Source organism: Mchenga conophoros, linkage group LG9, assembly GCF_057382185.1.
Source record: "Mchenga conophoros isolate Kocher_MC1m ecotype Shallow Benthic linkage group LG9, M_conophoros_male_GT1.1, whole genome shotgun sequence".
NCBI lineage: Eukaryota > Metazoa > Chordata > Actinopteri > Cichliformes > Cichlidae > Mchenga > Mchenga conophoros.
The window spans coordinates 17158475-17170069 of NC_140534.1; the positions used below are offsets into that span (position 1 = coordinate 17158475).

At 36.6% G+C, this 11595-nt stretch overlaps 1 long non-coding RNA gene across 3 annotated transcripts in view; it reads left to right on the plus strand.

Moving 5' to 3' along the window:
* The window catches only part of LOC146567098 (uncharacterized), a 274156-nt gene extending 264519 nt beyond the window's left edge, over positions 1–9637 (plus strand). Inside the window, exons 1-6 of one of the 3 annotated variants that reach the window (XR_014893873.1) lie at positions 6267–6305; positions 6427–6559; positions 7002–7037; positions 7414–7561; positions 7923–8010; positions 8592–9637. This is a non-coding gene — a long non-coding RNA (uncharacterized LOC146567098). Of the gene's footprint in view, positions 1–6266; positions 6560–7001; positions 7038–7413; positions 7562–7922; positions 8011–8591 lie in introns of those variants that run through there. The other 2 variants (XR_014893872.1, XR_014893874.1) reach the window with 2 other exon arrangements.
* Positions 9638–11595: the final 1958 nt, after the last annotated feature.

Here is an 11595-nt window from a genome sequence, read left to right on the forward strand (position 1 = left end):
CTTATTCGCCTGCTCTGTTCTGTTGGAATGTCACATCTTTATTTGAGTGGTGAGAACATTTCATTTTTGCAAACTTAAAACCCCCAAAAACCCATAATAGAAGCATGTTTGTAGAGCCTTGCTTCAGTTATGGTGACTGTTCACAGATTGCCTACCTACAACGACCTGCATCACTGTTAAAACACACATGAAATGCATAATTGTATGAAAACTTATATTTCCTATGCATATCCAGACTGAAACACGTATGTCTTTGTTAAAAACTAATGTTAGCCTAGTGCAACTACCTTGTTTTAGTTGTGGTAGCTACCTGGGTTATGTGCTACTTCAGTATCATCGATTTACTATTGCTGTGTGATTTATTACTATTACTGAAGGCTACTTGCCACCGAGCTAACATTGTTAGCCGGCGTTAGCTGAGGTTAGTTCAAAGACTGCAGACTGTTAGATTTTGCTAGCTGCAAATAATCATGTGCAGTTCTGAAAGCAGTCTATGAACTACATTCAAAATTGAGTAAAGCATATATTGGATAAATCAGAAACACCTTTACATCAGAGACAGCACAGCTCTTTTTACCTGGTTATATACTAAAACAGAATTAGAATAGAACTTCTGTTTATAAGAAATGGAAAGAAGATAATATAAGAAGTACAATTAATGGAAAAAACAAAAAATAAGAATTATAGAAAAATGTTTGATAAATATTAGTAAAATTTTTAAAAAAAAAGTTTATATAGCATAATTAGTGGATTTAAAATGTAAAAATGTAGAAAAAGAACTAAAAAAGAACAGATGTTTCTTTAGGTTGGAGGTGAAGTTGTTTGACACTGAGAGAAGCTTGGTTGCAGAGCTTGCATTGCACGGTCAGATTTCACCCGTCCCTTTCTTCTTTAAATGTGAAGTGGTGTCAGAATTTTCAAGTAAGAAATGCATTCCTGCCTGTGCATTGCTGGCTCTGTTGTGTTGGCTGCGGGTCCATTGTGTAACTGACGCCACCAACATTAACAGGACACTTATATTAGAGCTTCTTATTGCATGTTTTGTTTGGGTTTCCGGCAATGAGTAGAATTACCAAAGTTAGAGAAGGAATAGCCTAACATCTAAACAGTGTTGGGAAGGTTACTTTTAAAATGTATTCCACTACAGATTACAGAATACATGCCCCAAAATGTATTTTGTAACGTGTTCTATTACGTTACTCAACGAGAGTAACGTATTCTGAATACTTAATATATTGTCATGCTTTTTACAACTACATGAATGTACTATTGCTATGTGATTTATTACTGTTACTGAAGTCTGTGAAGGTTCTCAGTCATCCAGGTCTTCGTAGTCAAATCGCTGAAAAAAGTGCAGCCTTACCTAATGTCCACCCTACTGTTACTCTTTTTATATTAAGATTGAAAAATCTAGTTGGTATTGGTATGGCGAGTAACCTTCAGTAATAGTGTCTGGACTTCTTTAAGTTACTTGAAGGCGTTTCACCTCTCATCCGAGAAGCTTCTTCAATTCTAAGGTCAAATGGTGGGTGTGTTTTGTTTGGGTTTCCAATGGCTTGTAATAGAGCTGGGCGATAGAACGATAATGATATGTATCGCGACATAACTTTTTCTCGATAGAAAAATTAAACTAAAGACCTCGCCGCTCTTGTCGTCTTAAAAAAAAAAAAAAGAACAGCCAATCCAAGTTAAGTAGCGCAGAGCCGAACCAATCACAGCCGCAGCGTCACGTCACGTGACTTGTTACGTACAGCACAAGTGCCAAGCCGCACATGTGTATTTGTTTGGGAAGCAGCCAGCAACCGTGCCGCCCGGGTAATGGAGGAAATGAGTGTGCCGACTAGAAAAATCAACCGAGCGTGACCGAAGGTTACCGAAGAGAAAACAGATGATGGTTCCAATGCCGGAGAGATTGTCGAACGGAAGAGCCATAAAAGTTCCGTAGTGTGAAGGTATTTCGGCTATTTCAAGTCTGACAAAAAACAGAGTAGCGTGCACTGTAAATTGTGCCGAAAGCAAGTCTGGAAATACAATAAACTGGTGCATGCGTACGTCCACACGTACCCGGGTATTTTTGAAAACGCAGATTTTTCTATGCGTTTGCACATTTCGTCCACACGTAAACGGCGTTTTTGGTCACTGAAAACGAAGATTTTTAAAAACTCCGTCTTTGCATTTGCGTGTGGACTAGAAAAACGGAGAAAACGCAGCGTCAAAGGTGTGCGCATTTTTTGACGTCACACTGTGCGCCACATTATTGTTTCGGTGAAATGAATTTCTACAATACTGTTACTGTTAATTCTACTCTCTGCAGTGTTTAAATGCTTACATATACACACAGTTACTGTCCCTCCACACATACGACTCGGTTCTGCTTCTATGCCCCAGCTTTGTTTACTTTTTCCCACCGAGGCTTCTAGACTTCTGATTGGCCAACATTTCTGCACGGTTAGGAATCTAGCTCCACCTGCTGCTTTGGCATGTTCATAGCAGCGTTTTCCTTCATTTCTCCCTTTATGTGTGGACGGGATTATTTTTTAAAACGAAAACGGAAAATCTCCGTTTTCAAAAATACGTGTGGACGTAGCCTCAGTCTCTGACTGGAAGCGCTAATTCGTCATTCGGCTTTTGTCAGACTAAAGTAACTGTTAATACTGTTTGAAAAGCTAAGCTATGCAACAAGGAGAGATTGAGAATTTCCTTTTAGTTCTCAGTTTATTTGATATTGACAAAAGTTAGTCAGTTTTGTCTGTTCTTCTGTAAAACAAACTAAGATTTATTTTTAGAATTAATATTTTGTTTCTAAGTGGAATTGACAATTTAGTCTGTTTCGTTTGTTCTATTTTGAAACTTAAACGCTTTAGTGGCTGCCTTTTGTGTAGTTTGCAATATTTGCCTTTATTTATCTGAAAAAGTCTCATGTTCCTTAAGTACATCTACCCTGTTGAACTTATTATGGGAAATAAATATTTAAATAAAAACAAGCTGCTGATTATTTCACATTTTACTTGTGAGCAACGGCACATTTAAATCTTACAAATATAGTTATTTGGCTTATATCGTTATCGCCTGAAATGAAAAAAACATATCGTGATATGAAAAAATCTTATATCGCCCAGCTCTAGCTTGTAATTACCAAAAATATAGAGTTCATAGCCTTATGAAGCAGGAAAATACCGCCATGCAATCCATTTATTTAAACAAAAGTAACTGTATTCTGAATACCACCTTTTTAAAGGGTAACTGTAACAGAATACAGTTTCTCATATTTTGTATTTTAAATACATAACATGTATTCCGTTACCCCCAATACTGAATGCAAGACATATATACAATTTATTTACTAAGATCATTCATTAGAGCACATATCACATATCACAAATCACCTTTCTGTAAAAATCACTGCATGCCCCTGGTGTAAAAGGGCTAATACATATGAAAATGGTTTGCCAAAAATGGTGCAGTAAGGTGATGACATGCAGATTTAACTCAGACCGATAGAAACTATACCTAGTATTTATACCTGTCTTTTTTGTACTATTAAGTTATCTCTTTTTAAATTGTTATTTATCTCTGGGGCAGAGGTTTTCACACTCCATTATTTCCAACAGGCTGTCCAATTTCTGCTGGACGTGGAACTGTGGTGATCAGGTGGCCACATTGTATTGTATTTATGTGTGATTGTAGGAACACGATGCCTCATTAGACCTTTAGTGCCCTGGCTCACCGCAGCCCCATCCAAACACAATAGCCCCTCTTATTATATCTGTCTCTCGCCCACCTGACCACTCCATGGAGAGCTACGGCAGCCATACTCAAGCTGTTCGAGATCATTGGCGACTGGGACCTTTTGTATATTGTAACATCTGCACACTGGCTGCTTGTGAAAAGGTCTGGCACTCAAAAAAAAAAAAATCAGCTTTTTTTTCTTACCTGCCTCTCTGAACTCTACCCGCTGTTTTTTCTCTCTCTGCTCTTTTTCATTCTCTTGAGGCTGTATATAATTTCGATTTGACCAACCTTACTTGATATTACTCAGCATTTTCTCCCTTATTATTTTTCCCCAACCACTTCCCTGATGGCTTTGACTTTCCTGTAACCAAACCATGTCTATAACATAGCTGTTCCATCTAATCTGAACCCAACATACATTCACATACACATCTGTGTTCTCCATCTCTAGCTCCCCACCTGTATATATCTTGATGAATGATGAATGTTTACATATGATACAGTATGTTTTGGCATGGAGCACAACATTGGGAATTTTTTTTATAGAATAATATGAAAGACTTGTAACAGTGTTACAGTTTTTCCATCTATTCACCTTCAAGTTATAAAATACAATGCATACTTAGTGCAGGCAGCATGCACTGTGTGTCTTTGTCTTATGGGTTTCCGATGGTGGTTTTTGATTATTCTATGATTACTTAAAAAACCTATAAAGCTCCACCTAAACAATTATTTTGAATGAATAATTAAGTATTAAATTACCCACATTGAATAAGTAGGAAGAACATAACCAAAAAATACCTACAACATGTGAGATGCAATCCTCTTTTCATATGAGATGTTATGTTTATATGTAAAAAATAACTCAGTTCAGTTTAATTATATAGCATACAAATCACAACAACAGTTGCCTCAAGGCACTTTACATTTCATGGTAAAGACCTGCTATAATACAGAGAAAACAGAGAAAAACAGATGTTCACACAAGGCCATGAACACCTGCTTAGGGCCACATAAAGAAAAATCAAGGTCAAATATGTTTTGATTAATGGGTCATTAATTGCCACAAACACCAGGAGCAGATAGCATATTCCAATTATGCTCATTAATTGACTATAGATTTGTTGTGACCCACCCCAGCTGATAAAACTTGGGACAGCATGACAGATTAATAAGACTCAAAGTAACAAACAACAAGCAACTTCTGAATCCGGAAATGTTTGTTTTTTGCTAGGCGGAATTTACTTATTAAATAAATTCAGTTCATGCTCCTTTTTTTGTTATCTGTCTAAAAATAATGAATAAGAAGAAATGGAGAGTCTTGTAAATGTATTAACACAAAAGTAAATTGGCTATTTTCATAAATATTCAGACCCTTGGGTTAAGACACTCTCAGTTGCACTCTGGTGCCTCCTACTGTCAATGGTCTGTGACCAGGAGATATTTTATTTTGTATTCTTATGATCACAGTTATAATCAGAAGTATCAATCATTAATCATTTACCATTGTTGAACCAGTTGACAGAATAATCTTTGAACCATATCTATGTTAACATTAATCTACACAGATTATCAGTACTTTAATCAGTCTATTGTTGTTCGGTACTATTCATGTTATTTGCTTAAAGCTGTTTCACAGTTCTGTAATCACTCAGAAGCCTGTGGGTCTTGCTGGACCCTGCCTTGGTTCTATGTTCAGTTCTGCACGTACACAGGCCTTGAAAGTACATGCACGCTCTTATATAACACATGCATGTGTACACACACACTTAGTAAGAATAGGAGGGTTGTCTGAGGACAGTTTTCTGATAGATATACTTTCACAATAGACACGAATAGATATACACACCACACACTGGTTTTCTCTGAGTGCTGGGCTGAGTGGAAACATCTGGAGGCCTTATAAGGAGAACTTGTGGAGTGAGGGGAACTTCCTGAGATCTGAGAACTGACTGATACTTATCATGGGACTTGACGTCATCATTGTAATAAAAGCCTTGTGAGATGCTTGTTCGGGGGAGATCGGCTCTAAAAGGCTTGTGATGCTCATCTTCCCCATATGTACATATGTATAATAAAAATCACTATTCTGACATCTACTGAGACCATGCAGTCGTTTGTCTTTTCCTCAAATTCGAACCTTAACAGGTCCTTGAGATGCTTCTTCAGCTTGATTGGAGTTCACCTATGCATAATTAAATTTATTGTACAGAAGTAATTGACACAGACCCAAAATGCCAGTTTTTGCCTATATAAAGTTTTCCAGGGGATCTTATATAGTAGAGCAAAATAATGACATGTAGTCAAAAGAATTACTCACAGACCGGCAACAAAGGTGTCAGGGCTTGTGTCTTTTGTGGATGCGAGGAAAGGAGGACCCAAACGCTGGACTCACAGGTAGGTGAAGGCTGGTGTTTATTATGACGAGATGATCGGCTAAACATAAGATGACTGGCTGAACTGAACACACGCACAGAGTAGACAACATCAACATCAATGAATGACACTGAACAGAGAGAAACTGAGGGGTTAAGTACACTGAAAAAAAGGGACTGGCCATCTCTTGGATTTATGTAAGCATCTTGCATGTATTTAACACAATTGCCTCATGTTTTAAAGATAAATGTAACTATATAGTGTAAAAACTACATGATATGCAGAAAGGGTGTATTAAATTGTTTATATCATGTTCAGGTGAAGTAAGTCAATAAGATAGCAACGTTAAATCTCGTGAAACCACGCGTGATTTCATCTCGCGGGCTTTGGATCGTGGTTTAAAAAATGCATCCATCTCAGTCAAGTCGAGCAGCCAACTCTACGTTTTTTGGTATGTCTTGATTTTTTGAATTAATATTTACCATATTTCAGCCAAATGTAGTTAAACGTCTAAAGTGCCGCCATGTAACATGCTAAAAAAGAGCCGTTAGCTTATTTGCTGTTTTATCTGTTATCAAAGAATTGGCGCTTTTTCATTTGAATTTGTCTTTGGCACAAGAGCCGTAATATCACATTAAACCTAATTACGAGGCACTCATAACATAATTTGGTTTTCTGTGTGAATAGATTTGTCAACTGACTCTTCAGTTACATTGTGTATTTACTGCACCGTGGTGTTAGTGAGATTTTGGACATTGAACAGCTTTAGCTAATATCGTCAGCGGTATTATGCTAGCTTACATCCCTACCCCTCCTGCCCTCACCTGCTGTCCTTTTGTTTTTGTTTTTGTTGATGCACATTGAGAGACCACATCTATTCTGCATTTCACCAGGAGTCAGCTGATGGATTGTGGGTTCAAGGTGTTATGGTAAGAAAGTATATTCTATTTTCGCTTAAGGTTTCTGTAACTTAATTATAATAGGTTTTTTATAATTATTAGGTGCATGCATACTCAAATAGACCACCCTATTAATACAACTGAGAAATCCAAAATCTGCCATAGGTTTGACTTATACCTGTATGTATTGTCAGAAAGGTGATTACTGGACTCACATTAATGCACACTTGAACTAAAATGAGGTTGTAACTTGTGGGTTCTTGGGTTGCAAATCAGAAATAAACATCTTTGGATTTTTTTAATCCCATAAGATCTGGAAACACAGTTTTTATTCAACAAAACATTACTGATTATTAACCAAGCACAGTGCCTGCTGTTATTTCAAAATAATTTTATGTCATTTCAGATAAAATGCAGCATTCCAGTGCATCCCAACCATGCCTTTACAGGTTTCTGACGGAGCTGAGTTTCTCTCTGACAGTCTGCTGAAAGTGTTTGCAAAGTGATCGGGGGAACAGGGCACAAAGCTAAAGGATGTAGCTGCCATGATGACAGTAAGAACTTTAAAATTCTTTAACTACAAAGTGTATATGTATTGCATTAGGTTAGTAAAAGATTTTTATGCTGCATCCATTGAAACAGTCAACTATTACCTGTGAGTACTGATTCCACCGAAAGGATGCCATAATTTTCGTCATGCATTTACTGGCCCACTGAGAAAAATTGATCTTTTTAAAAAAATAAATGTTCTGGAAACTATATATCCATAAAGTTGATGTCAAACAGGAACTTTTGATATTGCTTTGTAGATGCTGGTGTTGCATGTTGACTGGTTTAAGTTTTGGTCTGGGATCATTTTCTTCTGTGCTACTGAAAAGTTCACAAATCTCTGTTTTCTTTGTTATAATACTTTAGGATGACATTAATGCTCAAAGGGAGTCTCATCAAAGTGCTCCGCATCTGTGTGAAAGACAATTGCAACATCTTGGTGCAGGAGTTCATGGTGAGTGTTTTATGAGTAGATTGTGGCTTTGCAACATTTTAAAATGCATTTAGTTATCCACTTGATCCTCATTGGACCAGTTAGGACCAGTAGTCCTCTTTAATAATTTGAAGTTCACATGAGGCCTGGTAGTGAACTCAGCCGCCGGCCCTTGAGGCCCCACCCCTGTATTAGGGGTCACATCAGTGTGAAAAAACTTTAAATTTGTCATTCTAGTGAACAAAGGAAAATCCCACCAATATTTACATTAGCTTTTGTTTGAAAAAAAAAAAGACCAACAGCTAACCAAATTGTGGGGCTGAAAGTCTAAATTCTAACATCTTCTGAGTGACAAAACCTGGATTTCTGATGGGCCGGTGTCTTTCTAAGAAAAACTAATGTAAAGCATTTGAAATTATGTTTTTCACCCTCTCTTAGAAACTCTGTTAGACCATGAATGGCAGCATGGCAGGCCACTCTTTGGCTATAGCTATTTACTATGTTGCTTGCATTGGTTTAAATTACTCTAACATTAGAACTGGTAGATTCAAAAGAGATGAGTTTAAAAAGGAATCTTAAAGAAATGTTTTGTGTTTAACCAGGACTTGACTGAGGCCACTGCACAGATTGAGAAAACCACAATGAACATCTGTCTCCAGAGGATGCACCAGGCAATGACTTTTCTGACGTTGGCATCATCATCGAGGGTATAGTAGTTCTTCAAGATCTGGATAACGTGACCTTTGCAGTAGCCATGCTGTTTGGACCTTTTTTATTCCTTCAATATGAGTTACCCATCACAACTCTGCTACACTTTTGAGGTGATTCAAAGGGTGGTAATTGAGTTGGAAGCAACTCAGCTCTCAAGAAAAGCTCACAACTAAGACAAAACTGCTCCTGCAACGAAGCTCACTGTTATGCATGTGAGGTGACCAGCTCTAGGTGAGAAGACATTTAAATCTCACACTTGTTCTGCTGCATTTTTGAAGCTCAATTCCAGGAACAGATCGCAGGGTTCATTTTTATATACACTGCAACTGCCATGAGGACGAGCCGTTTTTTTGTTGTTGTTGTTGTTTGTTTTTCCTTTTGCTCTGTACAAGTTCTCTGTCTGTTTGGCAGCATTTTTAAATTTCTCTTTGTATTTTTTCTTTCTTTTACTAGTGAAGAGATGTAGCATGAACAGTTATGCAGTCTAAATATCCCATATGGGCCGTGTGAAATGGTATTTTCAGTTTCATTCAGTTGAAGTAAGGAACGTTGAATATTTCTAAGTGTGCTGTTTTGAACCAAGATGTCACAGTATGATCAGTGCCGTAATTTTTGACAGTCACTCACCGTATCAATGTTATTTTTGCATCTCTTGAATAAAGGTTTTGACCTGCAAGTGCTAATTTCTTTAGTTATTGGGGTAAAATGGGTAATGTTAATAGGAAGGTGTTTGCCAATTCAGTAACCTAATTTAATGTTAATGGAAACTAACATTACCTCAAATTGTTTAGTTATAATTGTTGTTTAACTGAATCTTGACGTCAGAGGCCTTAAATAGAATGTTTTGTATTGTTCTTTCCCAACATTTTTCAAAAGAAAGAGTCTAATTTCTTTGCTGTGATTGATTCCAGAGAACACGGAAGAACTGACATTATTTAACTGTTGGTTTATATAGATTCAGTAGAGGAGTAATGTCAGCTTAATTCTTTACCTACTGTCAATGCAGTGAAATTAGACATTTTGTTTTGAAAGGTTACTGGTGGATGCCAGCAACCATCTTGGAAGAGAACAATATAATCTGTTATAAGGCCTCCATTTGAAAATTGTGTATTTGATACTAGAATATAATAGCAAAATGTAATTTGAAGATAACATGTAGTATTTAAGTGACCAAGTAGTATTGGGTAAAAGTTATTGAATGGTGTTGGGATAAAGTGAGAAAATTGTGAAGGATTAAAATATTTCAAGAGCTCAAATTACTTCATCAAAACATGTTTAAGTCACATTTTATCAACACAAATTGCACAGGTTTATTGAACATGAATAAATTGTGTTAATTTAACTCAATTGTTTAAGTTGCTGCCAAAGCAAAACATCTGTGTGCAACAAATGTCCACCATTGAATTAAGTAAATCCAACAACATATTTTTTTCAGTGTACACTAGCTAATGATGATGATTAGGGACCGGTGAGATCGCAGCTGAACATAATGAAACAGGAAGTAGAACTAATGACACAGAGAAAGGGCTGGCACGGTGAAACGGGAGACATGAATGTGGAACATAAACTGAACATGAACTGAAAACACCAGGTGAACCACCCAGGAACCCTGACAAAAGGATTGTTTTGAGGTACAGATCTGAGGAAGGGTAACTGAAAGTGCCAATCTACAATGATAGCATTAATGTTTTTATAATGGCAGACATATGAAACAGCCAACAGGTTCTTAGTTTTAGTCCTAATAGAGGACAGGAAGACATTTAATCAAAAGATATCCAAGAGTTCTTTCTGTGGTGAACATCCACACGCTATCACTAAAACCTCTTCTTATGAGAAGACCCATATCAGTCTATTGGGAACTTAATGACTTTCTGATTGTGACAAGCAAAATTCTTGAATCTGATGAAATTAAGCTAGAATTCCTAATTGTGTGTCTGATGAAAACCAGACACCACACAGCCAGCTAACCAGAGCATCACATACAATATTAATGCTTTCCCAACAGTCAAGCATGGCAGTGACATTATGAGGATGTGTTTTTGTGACCCTGTGAACGACTAGTTCAAGCAAATAGTAAGTATTTTGGGTTGAATATGGAAAGATAAAGAGAAATGCTAAGTAATTCCAGTAAGGTAATAACTTTAAGGGTATCACTAGTTAAACCAAGGAGTGACTATAAAGAAAACTTTAGAGTCAGGATGTCAGACCATAAATAAAACGATATTAATATAAAATATAATGTTTAATATAAACATTTATTTATTAAGAGTACTTGTTAAGGAAATGTATTATGGCAAAATTATTGTTACAGATATCTGTCTTCTTTTATAGGTGAGAAAAAGCAAACAGCCTAACTGGAAACATCACCAACTGGTACAGGATGTGGATGACCAAAAAACTCTGCAGCAGGAAAAAATAGCAGAACACCACCAACATCCATCTGCTGAACATCAGTGGTGTTGGTGAACCCTAGTGATATAAAACATAATATATTCTTACAACCTGTTCAACCAGTTACCATTTGGCAAGTGATACAGAGCACTGTCATATTTCTTGGCTTTTTAAGCCAGGAAAAAGAAACTTCTGCAGGCTGCTGAACTAATCTTAGACACCATCAAAGTAGCTGGGCAAATTATCAAATTACTTTAGGTTCGTTTTAACTTATTATTAAAATTTCAGGTTAGATTTCTTTCTGGAACTACTGCAGTTTCCTTTTGGGACTTTGTGTTGGATAGTTATAATGACATCTTAAATTTTCTGATAGCTGTAAAGTGTAATTGTAGAAATTTAACTGGTTTGTTTACTTTGTTTGCTTCAATTAAATACACCAAGAATATGCTTTTGCACATATTTTATGGTGTAATAAATATATATATATATATATATATATATATA